Here is an 18,700-nt window from a genome sequence, read left to right as displayed (position 1 = left end):
GTTGGAAAAGCAGTATGCCTTAGGCCCAGGGGCTCCAACAGGGAAAATAGTCCAGTGAGAAAAGGAAACAAGGGAATAAAATATTTTAAGAACAGCAACATTGAAATGAATACCTTTTATATAAATTATAAAAACTTTAACAAAACAACAGAAATAGAAATGATTGAATAGTGTGCCCGAGTGTACCCTCAAGCAAGAGAATGTGAGTTGAATAGTGGTGAATTAAAAAGATAAAAATTTATGTCACCTCCTACATTTCTAACTATTGGATTCAAATGCTCTTTACCATAGGCTTTTTTTTCTTTATAGTACAGATACCTAGGATCTCCACGGCACATTCACCCGAATGTTTTTGTTTTTTTCCGTCAGTGGACGTTTAAATTTTCTATTGTAGATGTGCTTACCTCTACAAGCCTTGTCAATAGATTTAGCACCTGCAAAACCTTTTGCTTCTTTACATTGATCTGTTAAATATGCGTTTTCGTGAGGCAGTATTATATTTTAGCTGTATTGAGTAGATATGGTTATTATATTTTCTACTCTGGTTTTGTTATATAAATAAAAGATTTCTAATATGAAAAATAATCTTTGCTATTATTTAAACCCTGCGTTTTCTTTATAAAGATATAGATTTTGATTAAATTGGGTGATTATTTTAACTGCGATTTTATTATAAAGATAAAGATCCCTACCATACAAAAAATAATCTTGGTTAATATTTCATCTTAATGAAGATGACGATTCTGATTAAACTTGTTATTATTTCAGCTCTGTATTTTTTATATAGATTCTACGATAAAAAAAAATTTGGTTATTAATGCAAATATGCGTTTTTTTTTCACAAATGTTCCTACTATAAAACTAATCTTGGAAATTGTTCCAACTATATTTTGTTAATAAAGATAAAGGTCTTGATTAAATACTTTTTTTTTGCAACATTACCATATTTGCCGGTCTGGCGTTCGAGTTCAGCTCAAGATCGGTAGTTTCTTTTATTGTCTGCAACCTGACCAATTCTTGTGAGCTAAAGATAAGGGTTTCATGTGAGCACATAGGTCTACCTGCCTGGTCATTAGCAGCCAATCCTGGTCGTTCTTGGTCCTATCTTGCGGGGAGAGGTGGTTTGGGTACTGATCATATGTATATATGGTCAGTCTCTAGGGCATTGTACTGCTAACCAGGGAACTGTCACTGCCCCATGCCTCAGCCATTCATGAGCGGCCTTTAAAACGAAATCTTCCCTGGACTGATACACTTGAGGCCTCCAAGCGTTGGTCGTCGTCCTCATCAGTTGGACGCCAAAAGTATACAAATAATATTCTTCTTCTTCAGAGAGTTTCCTCTGGCTACGTTAATTATAATTATCTAGACTCCAAAAGTCAGACTCAAGTTTACTGTGTAACTCCGGCCGGAATTTCCTCCTCTCTCTCTCTCTCTCTCTCTCTCTCTCTCTCTCTCTCTCTCTCTCTCTCTCTCTCTCTCTCTCTTACACAGTTTTTCATGTTTTCATTAGTTTCGTGTTGCCGTGTATTGCTATATTAATTTTTTTATAAACTCTCTCTCTCTCTCTCTCTCTCTCTCCTCTCTCTCTCTCTCTCTCTCTCTCTCTCTCTCTCTCTCTCTCTCTCTCTTAGCTTTTTCGTAAGTTGCTATTAGGTTCGTGTACCCATGCATCGCTATATTATTTTTTGGAAACCCTCTCTCTCTCTCTCTCTCTCTCTCTCTCTCTCCTCTCTCTCTCTCTCTCTCTCTCTCTCTCTCTCTCTCTCTCTCTCTCTCCACTGAAACTATAAATGAATAACTTTCATTCCATTTGTCTTGAGCTGCCACATCAGCTTGAGAGTACCCCATTCGCTTTTTGAACAGGAAAGAGTCAAGGACCCTGGATTGCGAACAGCAGAATCATCGTTTATTGTCTCCAGTTATTTTTCCTCCACTAGTTGTAATTATCTCTGTCCAAGTTCACTGCTTTCCTATTCAAAAGATCGAGGGCTCATTTAAAATTGGTGTCGCATACGCTGAAATTTGAAATAAGAAAATAAATGTTGGGAGGGCAGATGTGTGTGACTGCTAGAGATGCCTTATTGTGTTTTATTCATAAATGCAAGTACATGATGATGGTTATATTGTCGAGAATTATTGATCGGAATTTATTGCAGAGAATTAGAAAGCAAGTGGTATGTTCTCATTTTCCCTGTTGAAGCCCTTATTCTTTATGGTTTTCCAACCAGGGCTCTAGCTTGGCTAGCAATGACAATAATAATAATAATAATGTTCTATCATGCGTTATGGCTGTGGTAGCCGGTGTGGTAACGTCTCTGACTGGTGAACGCCAGACTGGGGTTCGGGTCCCGCTGAAACTTGTCAGTTTCTTTGGTCGCTGCAACTTCACCATCCTTGTGAGCTAAGGATGTGTGTTTTGGGGGAGCCATCTGCTGACTCATCAGCAGCCATTGTCTGGCCTTCTTTGGTCCTAACTGTGTGGAGAGGGGACTTGGAAACTGATCATATGTATATATGGTCAGTCTCTAGGATATTATCCCGCTTGCTAGGACAATGTCAGTGTCCCTTGCCTCCGCCATTCATGAGTGGTCTTTAAACTTTTAAATACCGCCGTTAATAATACGTAAAAAATTTTGCTTCATTAAGAACAAATTTGGAGAATTTTCTATTGATTTTATTTAAAAACTAACAAACTAAGGCGTTTATCTCTATGTATAAGATCAATTTTGTGGAAAATTATTTATTTATCTAGAGATTATCAGAACGTACCGCTGGAGAGCCCTAGATCTATTATAATCAGGAAATAAAGCATTCAAAATTAGCGTCTTATATCATGTAGTTAGTATACGATTAGATCAGTGCACCATCAAGAAGTATTATAAATTATCTTAACGCATCTTGTACTGCGTACGTAAAGCAGCGTCAAAGTTAACTTATTTCAACGTTTGAAATAAATGTATGTTACTGTTCAAAAGGAACGTATTTTAACGTTTAAAGTTAACTTTTTTCAACGTTCGAAATAAATGTATCTAACTTATAAGATAAAATTATTTTAACGTTTAAAATAACCTTATTTAATGTTCAAAATAAACGTATTTTAACCTCCAAAATAAGCGCATTTCAACTTCTAAAATAAACGTATTTTTACGTAAAAAATAAACGTATTTCCACATTAAAAATAAACTTATTTTAACGTTCAGAATAAAAGTGCTTTAACGTTCAAAATAAACGCATTTTAACGTTAAAAATAAACGTATTATAATGTTAAAAAGCTTGTTTTAACGTTCGAAATAAATGTATGATAACGTTAAAAATGAATTTATTGTAAGGTTAAAAAAACGCATTTAATGTTTAAAATAAACAAATTTAACGTTAATAATAACTTGTTTTAATGTTAAAAATAAAGGTATTTCAACGTTGAAATTTAACCTATAGTAACGTTTAAAACAAACGTATTTTATCTTTTGCTTTGTATACAAAGCCAGTTGCGTATGGACATCATTAGCAATGAAATCCTGATTCCTTGGACTGAAAGGTGTACGAGCCCCCTGAAGCAACAATAGTCGGATTTAAACAATTATATCTTCAGTCTTGTTTACAAAACAGTACCAACACCGCTAGAGCCGGCATTTACATCTATGTTTATGTATACCATGCGGTACTAGGACCATATGTGGAAAACATTCGAAATTATCTGAAGAGATATTGTGCCGAGTAAGAAAATTGTACCAGGGCATTGAAGGAACAGTGTTCATGATAATAGAATTTTACACGATGTATACAAGCTCTACGTACTAGTGACAATATTCAGAGTTACCCTGTTGCACATATAAAGGTGTAAAGGCTGCTCATGAATGGCAGAGACAAGGGACAGTGACATTGCCCTATCAAGCAGGACAATGCCCTAGACTCTGAGACTGACCACATATACATATGATGAGCGCCCAAGCGCCCTCTCCACTTAAGCTAGGACCAAGGAGGACCAGGCAATGCCTGCTGATGACTCAGCAGATAGATCTATAGGCTCCCCTCAAACAACCCATCCTTAGCTCACAAGGATGGTGAGATTGCAGCGACCAAAGAAACTACCGAGGTTTGAACGGGACTCGAACCCCAGTCTGTCGTTCACCAGTCAGGGACGTTACCACATCGGCCACCACAACAGAGTATAAGAAATAGTACCAATACCATGAAAGGAAAATAGACCGATTTAATTTGAAGCATCTTGTTTTATGTGCACTAAGCACTACCACCTTTGCAAAGGTGCAATCATTTTAATTAACCTATTGCGTCTTGCCTCACGTAAACAAAGTGGTGCCGCCACCGAGAAAGTGCAATATTCTGAATCAGTCTATTGTAATTTGGGCTTGTATTCAAAGCACTATCACCAATATGAATAAACAGTATCCAGAACTAACCTATTCAGTCTTCTGCAATGAATTCAAGGCATTGCTAAGTTTGTTGAATATTATCTTTGTTACATACAAAGTTAAAAATTCCGTAAACGCCTGGCAACATTTATTCCAGGATTTTTACAGTTTTAAAAACGGATCTATTGACGTAAAGGAGTGTTATTACGGTCACTAACCCGTAAAACATATTAACAATGTAAGGTAAAATTACGGTCGCCTGTATTTTACTGAAATCTGACTGAGAACAGTATATTTATACGGAGAATTTCCTATTAAAATTGCGGTTTTTTAACAGTTTATTTCAACACTAATTGGAAAAGCATGCTATAAAACCCAAGGGCTTCAACAGAGAAAAATAGCCAGCGAGGAAAAGAAATAAGGGAATAGAGAAACTATATGAAAAGTAATAAACAATTAGAAAAGAATATTATAAGTACAATAATAACATTAAAACAGACCTTTCATATATGAACTATAAAGAGAGACTTGTGTCAGCCTGTTCAACATAAAAACATTTGCTGCAAGTTTGAACTTTATAAGTTCTACCGATTCAAATACCCGATAACGAAGGTCATTCCACAACTTGGTCATAGCTGGAATAAAACTTACAGGATTCCAGAATACTGTGCAGAATGTTGTTCCAGAAAGGATGAATAACTTGAATGAGAATGTTCTCTTAGAAAGAACAGTTGAATTAAGCTTAAAATATCATTCCAATAGGGAAGAATAAGTTAAACGGTAATAGAGAAATAGTGAATTTGAATAGAATGTCGTTTCAGAATGGAAAAACGAATTGAACTGGAATGTCCTTCCAGAAAGAAATAGTGAATTGAGATAGAATGTCGTTCCAAAAGTAAGAATGAATTAAACTGGAATGTCCCTCCAGAAAGAAATAGTGAATTGAATTAGAATGTCGTTCTAGAATGGAAGAACGAATTAAACTGGAAAGTCTTTCGAGAAGGAAAGAGTAGATTAAGATAGAATGTCGCTCCAGAAGGAAGAACGAATTAAACTGGAATGTCTTTCGAGAAGGAAAGAGTAGATTAAGATAGAATGTCGCTCCAGAAGGAAGAACGAATTAAACTGGAAAGTCTTTCGAGAAGGAAAGAGTGGATTAAGATAGAATGTCGCTCCAGAAGGAAGAACGAATTAAACTGGAATGTCCCTCCATAAGAAAAAATTACTTAAACTGAAATTTTGATTTAGAAAGGAAGAATTAATTTTACTGGAATTTTATTTTAGGAAGGAAAAATCAAATGAACTGGAATTTTGTTTTAAAAAGGAAGAATTAATGGAAAAAGGATTATCATTTCAGAAAAGATTGCCTTTGGTACCGTTTCAAAAAGGAACATTGAACATTCTTACGTGGCTCCATGGAGCACTAGCGTCAATAATGTGCACACAGCTTCATTGCCCCGTTTACCATTCATTGTTTGTTCTTGTGCTTCTTCTGATTATGAAACCACCCACATTGAACCTTTACTGAGATTATAATTGAAAAACCTGGGTTTACTTACCTTGCGTGAGAAACAGGATGATGATGAGGAGTAGGTACAACAGCAACATCTTTTGATGCATCATCATCATCATCACCACCATCATGGTCATCACCATCACCATCATTATCATTTGCCTACCTGTTGGAAAGGAAAGATTTGGTTTTTTTAATTATCGACCTATTGAAATAGTTGACTGAAATTTAATATCTTAAGCGTTTATGAGATTTTTATGTGAGATATGAAAGAACTAAAGACATTTTATATGAATATATACGAATGTTATATAAATATGTTCGTCATAATGACATTTTTGAAAGTGTAGATGCAAAATTCATCGAAAAGACGATTGGGTGAAATGTCAATTTATATAAATCCACAGGTTGAAAATGTCAAAATATATTAGTTAATATTCATTATGAAGAAATGTTCCATTTTAATCCCGGACGAGGCCGAAGTAGATATGAAGGGAAATGTCAAAATGAATAAACAAAGGGCTAGCGAAAAAGAGAGAGATATTATAAAGATTACATAAATATCTTTAGAGTCAAACTTTCAGACAGATGGTGAATGTTACATGATGATAGAATCCATGGGAGGAAGAATGTCAGAGAATGAGTTGATTAGGTTAAAAGTAAAAGAACCATTGTTGGTGTTGGTAAAAGGAGGCATAGAATGAGACACTGTGCTTTTAGAGAGAGGGATTATTAGAGACTTCGAGTCTGAAGGAAAAATAAAACTTGAATGGCAGGACTGGATTAGAAATGAAACTATAGGAAAGATTATCCAAGTGCCATATGTGGATGATATCATGGTGAGGGGCAAATGGATATGGTTTGGGCATGTTCTTCGCATTCTCTAAGGGAGATTAGTTCACTAAAGTTTTAACTGGTGTCCACAAGACGCTAGAAAGAGTTGGTAGACCCAGGTCTACATGGCTGAGGACTATAAAGCGTTAAGTAGATGATAAATGGAGAAGTATTGAACTAAAAGCTCAAATAGAGACGACTGGCGAAATTTAAATCAATACTTCTCCATTCATCATCTCCTACTTCACGCTTCATAGTCCTCAGCCATGTAGGCCTGGGTCTTCAAACTCTTCTAGTGCCTTGTGGAGTCTAGTTGAAAGTCTGGTGAACTAACCACTCTTAGGGAGTGCGAAGAGCATGCCAAATCTCTCCCCATCTACCCCTCATCATGATCTCATCCCCATATGGCACTATAGTAATCTCTCTTATAGTTTCGTTTCTAATCCTGTCCTGCCATTTAACTCCCAATATTCTTCTAAGGTCATTGTTTTCAAATCTACAAAATCTGTTGGATAGTTTCATTTTCTTATCACGACTCATGTCCATACAGTAACACAGACCTCACTCAACTGAAATATAGCTGCTTTTTATATGTAATTTCAGGCGGTTTGATATCCAAATTTTACTTAACCTAGCCATTGTCTAATTTGCTTTTTTTCAATCTTTCATTAAAGTCCAATACTAAAGACCATGTATTAGAGATCATAGTTCCTAAATATTTAAATGATTCGACCTCAATCCTTTTTCCTTACAATGATATTTCATCTTCCATTGCATATTCTATTCTCATCATCTCTGTCTTTTTCTATTTATTTTGAACCCAACATCATGTGATATTTCGTGCATTCTGGTGAGCAAGCTTTGCAAGCCCTGCGGCATTTTGCTAATAAGGACAGCATCATCAGCATACTTTAGGTCCACTAATTTCCTGTTACCAATCCAGTCCAATCCTCGTCTATCCACATTACAAAATCCATGAGGAGGATAAACAACATAGGTGACAACACATTCCATTGGAGTATTCTACTGTTCACTGGAAATGTATTTTATAGGACTACATTAACATTAACTATGCACCTATTATGCTCATGAACAAACTTAAATCAAATTTACATATATGAACTCCATAATAAGGCAGAACTCTCCACAAAATTGGCCTGTATCTATATTCTACACATTGTTGAACATGTCTTAAAATGAAAATTTAGATAGTACAACTTCTAACTTTTCGAAATCCTAGACTAATATAGGAGCAGAAAATAACAGACTGTTATCAGAACGGGATAACCACATTGATAGAATGAATACGTAAGTTTACGTGTTTGATGTCCAGGTGTATGCTTGAGGTACTGTGAAAAAGACATACTACATATAGAAAATGAATTGTATGTGAGACCAGCAAAAGTCAATTCTCAAATGAAAGTCAAACAAACTTGTATTTGCGTGCAGATGGTTGCGTGCGTGCGAGTGAAAGAGAATACATATCATATCTTAGAAGAAACGAACCGAAGAAAGTTTGAATATCTAGAGACATTCGGCGGTGCCATGGGTTTTTTGTTTCTAAGTATTCAAGTATTGCGGCGGAGTTTTGAACTTTTTGAAAAACACAGCCTTTTTCCAGGAATTCCTCAGCCTTTGTAAATTGATTCTAAAACTTTCTTTCCCATTTGGTGTAATCTCCCTTTCGAAAAGCCCTCCTATTTTAACAGAAATATTCAAAAACTTTTGGCTTGATTTCATTTTCTTCGGTTTTCAGTCTTTCCTCTTTCTTTTTTTTGTTGTCTTTTAGGTTGGATGAGTTGATGTAAAGTAATTAAGATATATATATATATATATATATATATATATATATATATATATATATATATATATATATATATATATATATATATATATATATTGTATATGAATGAATAGAAATCGTTAGACATAAAGATTTTTTTTTTTTTTGGGGGGGGGGGGTAATTTTTTAGGTTCGACGAGAGGATATATAATACTCAAGAATTTATGTATTTTTTAGATGAATAGATACCATAAAAGAAAGTTTTTTTTATTATTTGGGCCGTCCTTTGGGTACTGTGAGTTGATTCAATATATATATATATATATATATATATATATATATATATATATATATATATATATATATGTGTGTGTGTGTGTGTGTGTGTGTGTGTGTGTGTGTGTATAATAGATATATTGGGTGATGAATACAGACCATAAATATCATTCTTTTCTATTATTTGGGTTGTCTTCTGGGTTCGCTGAGTTTATACAGTATATACTGTATTACTTAAGAATATGCATATTTTTGATGAATAGAAACCATAAAAAAGAATATTTTTAAGCGTTTAAAGAATATGAACATTAACCTCAAATTACATATCATCTGTATCACCATTCTCTCTCTCTCTCTCTCTCTCTCTCTCTCTCTCTCTCTCTCTCTCTCTTCCCGAAGAATCGAGGACGAAGGAAAACCTCGTTAGACTACTCCAACGAATACATGAACTTGGGCGGTGGCTGCTCTCTCTCTCTCTCTCTCTCTCTCTCTCTCTCTCTCTCTCTCTCTCTCTCTCTCTCTCTCTCTCTCTCAACTTTGCTTTTAACCTGACTCGAGGCGCTTCTTCCTCTTCTTCTTCTTCTTCTTCCTCCTCCTCTTCTTCTTTCCTCCTGTCTATCTGGAGTTCAGCACTTTTAGACTCAAAGTGAACAAATGGGCCAACATGAATCTTCCAAGGCAAGAGGGAATTCTACATGAAGAGTAAAAAGAGTTTGGACGCTTAAGATACGTAGTAAATAGAAATATAGCAGGAAGACGTGGCCAGAGGAATTTTATGTTGAAACGAAGGTAAAGTTATGACTGATCTGTCTGTCAAGTTAAGGAATATGCCTATGTTATATTTCGAGTGTGTGTGTGTAATATGCTTTCTGTGTGCTCTTTTTATCTGACGTTCTGCTTATGTAACTACTCTTTTCACTAATTATTTTTTTATATATTTTAGTTTCAGCACTTATGCTATAACCATGTACATGCTAATGTCTTCATGTCTTTTATTATTGTATGTATGTATATATAGATTATATGTGTTTTGCGCTCGCGAGTGTGTGTCTTTATTTATATACATACATGTATAAATTGTGTGTGTATATCTATGTGTACATATATATATATATATATATATATATATATATATATATATATATATATATATATATATATATATATATATATATATATATATATATATATATATATATATATATATATATATACATATACACACACACAAACAACATGTGTGCGTTTTCGCATTCAATTTGTGCAAGCGTTCAGTGTGTGTCCAATGCATATTTTGTAGAAATTCCAGAGGAATAGAACAACAATTAATGGGGACGCTTGTTTGTGAATATCCTTTCTGCTCTGCTAAAACCATCTTCCCTAACCACCCCCCCCCCCCCCTTCTTTATATTGAGGCTGATCATTCCTGATAATGTCACGAGCGCAAAGTCCTTCATCATCATCATTATAATCTCCTCATACGCCTATTGACGCAAAGGGCCTCGGTTAGATTTCGCCTGTCGTCTTTATTCGGTTAAAATGGACTGCTGGTATATACACCTTTCATTTTCAATTATATATTCTGTTACGATTGTTCAAAATCATTTTCATATTATGTTTCCTATTTGCAGTTGACATTTGCAGTCATTGGTCCAATGTTGGGCCATATAGGTGAAATTTATAGATATAATTTATATTTATAGATATCATTCGTGAGTTAAGAAAATGATTGATATTAATGAGTGAATTATAGGTCAATGACATGTATGCATAGGATTCCAAATTTGTAGGTTGATATTTCAAAGCTGGAATTGGAGAACGATATAATTAATAAGTAGTTATAGAAATTCATAAGAGAATTAACAAATAAAAGAGTAGAAATCGGGGAAGACTTTTCACATCATTAGAGGAACTGTAGATTAAATAAAGCATAAAAATGACTTAAAATTCATAGCCAATACAAAAGCGGAGAGAGAGAGAGAGAGAGAGAGAGAGAGGAGAGAGAGAGAGAGAGAGAGATGAGAGAGAGAGAGAGAGAGAGAGAGAGAGAGAGAGAGAATGAATGTGTATAACGCGCGATCTCTCGGGAATGCATCTCCAATTATGAAATGAACGCTTGGTTCTGGTAGAAATCAACATGGGCCGACATGAATCCATTTCCACCTTTGTGCCTCCCGATTTCTATGCTTAGAGTTCATAGCACTTCACTTTAACGAAGAACCGCCGCCCTAGATTGTTGCTATTTCGCGTTCTGTATGGGCCAAAACTTTGGGATTCTCTCTTTTCTTCAGTTTTTGCATATAGTTTTTCACATTTTAAGGACCCCCCTTCGCCTCTCATTTTATTTACAATTTCCATCGAGTCTGGGCAAGACAGGTGTCTTCAGTTTCCGGTCTTAATTCAACATGGCACCAAAAAAAAAAAGAAAAAAAGAGAGAAAGAGAGAGATAGAGAGAGAGAGAGATTGTACACACTAAGGCACACGACAGAACATGAAACTCACTGTGTGTGTATGTGCTATTGTCAATTTTAATCGAATCTGAGCAAGAAAAGGACCAGTTTCCGGTCTCAATGCCTCATTGCACCAAGAAAAGAATATATACACACATAGGCACAAGACATAACAGGAGACACCGGTACAACCTTCTGTGTGTATGTATGTGTGTGTACTATTGACAAACAATAACGCACCGCTCCATTTCTTTTGTTGTTGCCGGCCGGGACACACACCACGAACTCGGAAGCTGGACACCTGTCTCTCAACTGACGCTTTCGCGTGATTTTGAGCCCAAACTTAAACAAGGTGATATTTTGTGCCATCGTGTTGCCTTTTTTTTTTCCTTCCTACCTTCTTTCTTTATCCCTTTCGCTTAATAGGATGGGAGAAGAAACGCGTTGCTGTTTGAAATGGATGATGTTATTATGTATAAACATATGTATATATGTATGTATATATATGTGTATATGTATATATATACATATATATATATATATATATATATATATATATATATATATATATATATATATATATATATATTTATTGAAATGGATAAAGTTGTATATTTATATATATATATATATATATATATATATATATATATATATATATATATATATATATATATATATATCACATACATACATATAATCACTCTCCTAAGCAGAAAATAGGTTTTTCATCACCATTTAATTAATATTCTACCACTCACACGTTCTTTATTAAGTCACTATCATTATTAGTTTAAAGGAATAAAATTAATACATATAGGTCATTTTTATCCAAGAATGCAATAGGTAAAGAGTTGACGTCCCCTAACTCCCAACTTATAACTCCCTCTTCTCCGCCCTTTCCCTCTCCCTCTCCCTCTCCCTCTCCCTCTCCCTCCACAAGGACAACCCATAAGAAGAAAAATTATAACCGAGAGACGTATAAAACCCTAAAATCCTAACGCATGGTCGCATAGACCACAAAGTAGAAGCTGAAAATGCTAAATGATTATGCTTCCGAGCGCGGGGGAACTGCGGTGAGTAAAGTGGTACCCCTTAGGGTCCCAGGGGAGGTAGGGGGAGGGTAACACAAAAGCAGCCTGGGATGATAATGGCCGGGAATCAATAGATTTATTCTAATATTTAATAGCAACTAATTCGTTTTTATTGTTTTTTTTTTTTTTTTTTTTTTTTTTTTGTTTGTTAAGGGTTTAATTGTTACGATGTAGGTTTTTGTTTTTGTAATTATTATCATTACCATATCTATTGTTGTCATTAGTATATGAGGTGATTTTATTTATAGTAATAATGATGAACAATTTTTGCAACATTTCAATTACTTTTAGTTATTAGAACTAAATTACATGAAATTTAGAAATGTATCTCTCTCTCTCTCTCTCTCTCTCTCTCTCTCTCTCTCTCTCTCTCTCTCTCTCTCTCTCTCTCTCTCTGACTTCGCAAAGAGCCGGCTCGCTACATACCTTCGCCATCTCTGTAACACCCCCCTCCCCCACCTCAAGCAAAGCCCCCCCACCCCCCCCCCCCACCTCAAGCAAACAAACACCCCCCCCCCCCAATTCATTTCCTATCATCCTTCAGCTAGACCACAGATATCGGCAAGTAATGAAAATACTTCATATTAAGGACATTTTTTCCCCCGCTCACTTTAGCTGTCTGGGTTTTCCTTTCCATTTCTGTTTGGCAGTCTTATTTTGACTACTAGCTACCCGTTGAGATACTCCTGCTAGAGTTATTGGGTCCTTTGACTGTCCAGACAGTACCACATTGGATCCATCTCTCTGGTTACGGCTTATTCTCCTTTTGTCTACACATACAACGAATAGTCTGGTCTATTCTTTACATATTCTCCTGTCCTCACACCTGACAACATGGAGATTACCAAACAGTTCATCAGCGCTCAAGGGGTAACTACTGCACTGTAATTGTTCAGTGGCTACTTTCCTCTGTGTAAGGGTAGAGACTCTTTAGCTATGTTAAGCAGCTTTTCTAGGAGGACATTCCAAAATGAAACCATTGTTCCATTGTTCTCTAATCTTGGGTAGTGCCATAGCCTCTGTACCATGCTCATCCACTGTCTTGGGGTAGAGTTCTCTTGCTTGAGTGTATACTCTGGTACACTATTTTATCTTATTTCTCTTTCTCTTGTAGTAGATGTGTATTGCTATTATTTTGATTCATAATGATTAATTTTTGTTGTTAGCTTGGTTATTATTATTATTATTATTATTATTATTATTATTATTATTATTATTATTATTATTATTATTACTTCTATTATTAATCAGATATACATATCTCGTAACTTTTTGAAGCGGATGAAAATAATGTTTTTAAGAAAAATAACGAAATTATTCCAAATTGCGTCGAAAACTTACAGATTTAATAGAATTTACTTTTATGTTAATGATGCTTTTGGAAGTTTCACATCCAACGAAACGCTGGTTAAATGACTAATTTCATTAAGAGATAAATTATTCTTCCTGACTTTGGTATTGACACAAATTATAGAAAAAAAAAAGTCCCAGAATGACAGGTCCACTTTTGTCGGGGTATATCTAGGACAATTAATGTATTTATTAAAAGGATTCGCCCAGCCATGAGAATTGAGGATAATGACATGACGCACCTGATTTCTCTCTCTCTCTCTCTCTCTCTCTCTCTCTCTCTCTCTCTCTCTCTCTCTCTCTCTCTCTCTCAGTATTATTACTGTGTATGTTGCAATATATATATATATATATATATATATATATATATATATATATATATATATATATATATATACATACAGTATATATATATGTAAGCTGTACTAGTCAAGGCCACCCATACTAGATTGGTTTGCTATGAGTGATCAGACTCAAGCCTCTCACCATCACCAATCCGCCGTGGCCATCATGGTGATAAAAATGGCCAATCGCCAGACATGGATGAAGGACTTGGCTGATGCCTTTGTCCTGCCGTGGACTTGAAATGGCTGCATATGTTATATATTTATGTACATTATGTGTTATATATATATATATATATATATATATATATATATATATATATATATATATATATATATATATATATATATATATATATATACACCTATATATGTGGGTATGTTCTTTCGTGTGTAAGACTTGTTATATAAATTGATGATTGATAGTGCAATAGGGGATTACTTGAGAGCGATTAGAAATATTCATAAGATGAGAGATGAACTTTATCTTGGAAAACGCGACGTAACCGTGAATGGTGTTGACTAAAAGTGGATCTCGGATACTGATTTGATTTATTTCTTCATTATCTCTTAATATTTAATATTGATGGACTGATTGGGAGAATTTTAAGTAACTAATCCTCGCATGTGATAGAGTGCCAATTGGTGCCTCAAAGGAAAGCTATTAATGCTCTTATTGACATACGACATTTTCGTAAATGTAGAAAGTGGAATTTGTCGATAATCAACATGATTATGATAAATGGCAGTCATGTAGATGCTCGATTGTTAGTGTAGAAGGTGAAGGTGTTTGATTCATATACAGTAGATAACCGAAAGTGATTGGCACTGATGCTAAAATGAGAAAATATATGATGTTACTATACGCATTGCATAAGCTGTCATAACATGAAAGATTTGTTGAGTGCCTTCGTCGTTTTTTTAGGTTAATTGTGCATATTAAAAGTAGATTGAAATAAAATTATTATTTGTACTGTATATGTGTGATGAGAATGATTGAAAATTAGGGAAATGTAAAGACACGATAGTGTATTTCATTGTATTTCTTAGTACTTATGTTAGAATGAAAAAATAGAGGAGATTACTTTGCATAGCATAAGTTGTCTTATATGAATCATTTGTCGAGTCACTTCTTCGTCATGTACAGCTGGACGCAGGAGTTCATGGTACACCACGTTCCAAGGAAGTCCACCCTGTCGCACGTTTACTGGGGCGGCGAGTAACCAAACAGATAGTATAAGGAGAGATGGACAAATCACAGGATCTCTACGCTCAGTATGAGTGAAACAGGGTACACATCTTCAGTGGGAGATTTACTAAATGTACCTGTCAGTTAAAAGGCTGTGGTTGTCGCCATAGCGGCAGTGCACTGTCAGTGAATAGCAGCTTAGCCCAAGCAAAGAACTGAGTGGACCCGCTGGTAATGGAGCAGTGAAAAGTCTTACTCATAGATTGCATATATATTAAGTTCATATATATCGTCAACATATCATGACGTCAGCAGGCTTGAATTCGGGACCCATATAATGCAAGTCTCTGACGATCACTAAAGTACCGCAAACTAAAATACAAAAGTCTACAACTTGCGATGGTCAAGTGGCAGAAATATCGTTTGAACACCGTTCCGTTGATATAATGAGAAATTATCTAAATTGTAAGACAACTCGTTCCCCTTTTCTAAGCGGGCTTCAGTGAAAAGGGTATATGTTATTGTCTTGCCTCGCCTTGGTCATGAAAATTTCAACTGTTTGATGATAAGTTCAGTGTCTTATTTTACCCCCACAAAAATACTTCACAGTTTAAACATTTCTAGATATTCATTTTATATAGGCCGTTACATTACCATAGTTGAGAGGAGTTATTTTATTAACTTGCTTCGCCTTGGTCATGAGAATTCTAACTGAATAATGATTTTAGTGTCTTATTATACCCCCACAAAACTACGTCACTGTTTAAACATTTCTAGATATTTATTTTGTATAGGCTGTTACATTACTATAGCTGAGATAAATTATTTTATTTACTTACCTCGCCTTATTCATGGGAATGTCAATTGTTTAATGATAATATTAGTGTCATATTATTATACCCCCACAAAAGTATTTCACTGTTTAAATATTTCTAGATATCTGTTTTATATAAACTATTACATTACCATAGTTGAGAAAAGTTATTTTATTTACTTGCCTCGCATTAGTCATTGGAATTTCAACTGATTAATGACAATATTAGTGTCATATTATTATACCCCCACAAAAGTACTCCACTGTTTAGGCATTTCTAGATATTCATTTTATTTAGGCAGTTGCATTACCGTAGTTGAGATAAATTCAGAGGGAAGAAGTGACTTTTCGTCCTCCTTGATATCTTACGCTTGGAAGGATCATGAAGTTCAGGAAGTTGATAAAGTGAGATCCTTCCTGAAGAAAAACAAGGACGGCAACAAAGTCCAGAAATGAAACGACGCTGAAGTTTGTGTTGCTCAAAGGCAACAAAACATGCCGGAGAAAACTATGGAAAATACAAAGGTAAATATTTCGTACATCAATGGGAACTTCATGCAAGAGGCTTCCAAAAGTAGAGTAAGAGGAACTGTCAAAAGTTTTAAAGGTTTAAAGGTCGCTCATGAATGACAGAGGCAAGGGACAGTAGCATTGGGTCCTTCTCTCTGGTTACGGTTCACTTTCCCTTTGCCTATACATACACCGAATAGTCTGGCCTATTCTTTACAGATTCTCCTCTTGTCCTCATACACCTAACAACACTGAGATTACCAAGCAATTCTTCTTCACCCAAGGGGTTAACTACTGCACTGTAATCGTTCAGTGGCCACTTTCCTCTTGGTAAGGGTAGAAGAGAGACTTTAGCTATGGTAAGCAGCTCTTCTAGGAGGACACTCCAAAATCAAACCATTGTTCTCTTGTCTTGGGGAGTGCCATAGCCTCTGTCCCATTGTCTTTCACTGTCTTGGGTTAGAGTTCTCTTGCTTGAGGGTACACTCGGACACACTGTTCTATCTAATTTCTCTTCCTCTTGTTAGAGTTTTTATATTTTATATAGGAAATATTTATTTTAATATTGTTACTGTTCTTGAAATATTTTATTTTTATTGTTAATTACTTCTCTTATTTCCTTGTTTCCTTTCCTCACTGGGCTATCTTCCGTGTTGGAGCCCCTGAGCATATAGCATCCCGCTTTTCCAATTAGGTTGTAGCTTAGCAAGTAATAATAATAATAATAATAATAATAATAATAATAATAATAATAATCGAGCAGAAGAATACCCTAGAGACTGACCATACATCCTTATGATCAGCGCCCAAGCCCCCCCCCCTCTTCCCCCCAAGCTGGGACCAAGGAGGGCCAGGCAATGGCTGCTGGGCTCCTTGAAACCCCCATCCTGAGCTCACAAGGATAGTGGGGTTGCAGCGACGAAAGGAACTAACGAATTTGTGCGGGACTCGAACCCCAATCTGATGTTCACCAGTCAAGGACGTTACTCCATGTTATTCTCCTTTAAATTATTAAGGTTGGCACCCTATCTTAAACGACAGTGAGAACACTAAAAACCAAACTGTTATCCCAGGAGACCAGATATGCAAAATAACGCTAATTTAGTTCTCCCACAGTAAGAGATGATAAAATAAAAGGTGTTTAAAAGCGTTAATGGACCTTTCTCTCTTCCGGATGATGGCAAACCTACCTCAAACAAATAGATTGAAGATTTAGGGATTTAAAGATGGATCAAATTATCCGTAAATGAAAAATGAAACTTTTAAGAACACTAATGCTCGCCTTGAACAAATAAATTCTACGAATTGTGTTTCACACTTTTCAATGTCTAACATTAAATGATTTCCTTTAGTTTGGATATTTATTGATTCATTTTTTAATTTAGTTGAATGAAAAGCCATTTGAAATTTATTTGTAAAACATTGAAGCATCTTTTAGCATTCTACATCTCATACCTTTTTTTGCATGGTTAAATGAAGATCCGGAGTGAGTTATTTTACCCTTTTTCATTTATATGATGCAATTCTTTGTTTCCTTTGAGGTTTCTTCGTATTTCATTCTCTACATCTTGGTAAAATCAAACTTTTTAATAAATAGTTTCCTGGTTAGAAGTTTTGTGTATAGATGAGGTGACTATTGAAGATTAATGTAGAACTTATTTTGATGAATAAATAGAGTTATTTTAGATTTGAAGATGCTATCTGAAATGTCCATTATTTGAAATTTACGTTGCTTTTTTTTCTATGTTAATATTTTTCTTGACTAAAATCCTAACTTAGTTAATTTTCCGTGTCATTAAAATCACTTAAACATAATGGTTAATCTGTTTACTTTTGAATCTCTCTCTCTCTCTCTCTCTCTCTCTCTCTCTCTCTCTCTCTCTCTCTCTCTCTCTCAACTTATACAAAGTTGATGTAATACTAATATCTCTTGAAACACAAAATCCAAATTCTCCCTTACTTTCGTAATATAATCAGCAATTAACTTTATTTCAAGTTCCCCAAAATTAGACTTATTGGCATTTTAGTTCAATAACTTAAACTACAAAAAGCAAATATTGAGCTTCTGAAACAATATATATAGGGAAAGAATCAAAGTGAAGAGGATTGGCTTGTTTCAGTTCTGGAAAAATATTCCAGAATTGGATAGATGGAATCATTATATACGTT

At 35.0% G+C, this 18,700-nt stretch overlaps 1 long non-coding RNA gene across 1 annotated transcript in view; it reads right to left on the bottom strand.

Annotated features, from left to right (window-relative positions):
* Positions 1–5,930: 5,930 nt before the first annotated feature.
* LOC137626061 (uncharacterized) overlaps positions 5,931–18,700 on the bottom strand; it is a 228,800-nt gene continuing 216,030 nt past the window's right edge. The window contains exon 3 of the long non-coding RNA XR_011040972.1: positions 5,931–6,052. This is a non-coding gene — a long non-coding RNA (uncharacterized lncRNA). The remainder of the gene's footprint in view (positions 6,053–18,700) is intronic.

This window comes from Palaemon carinicauda, chromosome 33, assembly GCF_036898095.1.
Source record: "Palaemon carinicauda isolate YSFRI2023 chromosome 33, ASM3689809v2, whole genome shotgun sequence".
Classification (NCBI taxonomy): domain Eukaryota; kingdom Metazoa; phylum Arthropoda; class Malacostraca; order Decapoda; family Palaemonidae; genus Palaemon; species Palaemon carinicauda.
Note: the sequence above shows the minus strand (reverse complement) of the source record. Positions and strands in the feature narration are given on the sequence as shown.